This window comes from Arachis duranensis, chromosome 1 (genome assembly GCF_000817695.3).
Source record: "Arachis duranensis cultivar V14167 chromosome 1, aradu.V14167.gnm2.J7QH, whole genome shotgun sequence".
Classification (NCBI taxonomy): domain Eukaryota; kingdom Viridiplantae; phylum Streptophyta; class Magnoliopsida; order Fabales; family Fabaceae; genus Arachis; species Arachis duranensis.
In genome coordinates this window covers 3919461-3919730 of record NC_029772.3, presented here as the reverse complement: position 1 = coordinate 3919730, position 270 = coordinate 3919461, and positions in this window count along the sequence as shown.

The following is a 270-nucleotide window of genomic DNA, read 5'->3' as shown; positions in this document are numbered from 1 at the left end:
CAGTATTAGAGTTTTCATGTTAAAAACGAATATTAGATATTTAGACTCTGAATAATTAAATAAAAAATAAATACTTAATCTAATTTTTAAAAAAAATTTAAATTAGATGATGCTCAACAAATTTTTATTATTTTAAAATTTTTTAAGATAAATTATTTTCGAAGTATTAATTTGTCTTATAATAATATTTATTAAGGATTAAATTATCTTCTAATAATTTTTTTTAAAAAATTATTTATTTAAGATGCATATTAAACACTTTAATGTAAA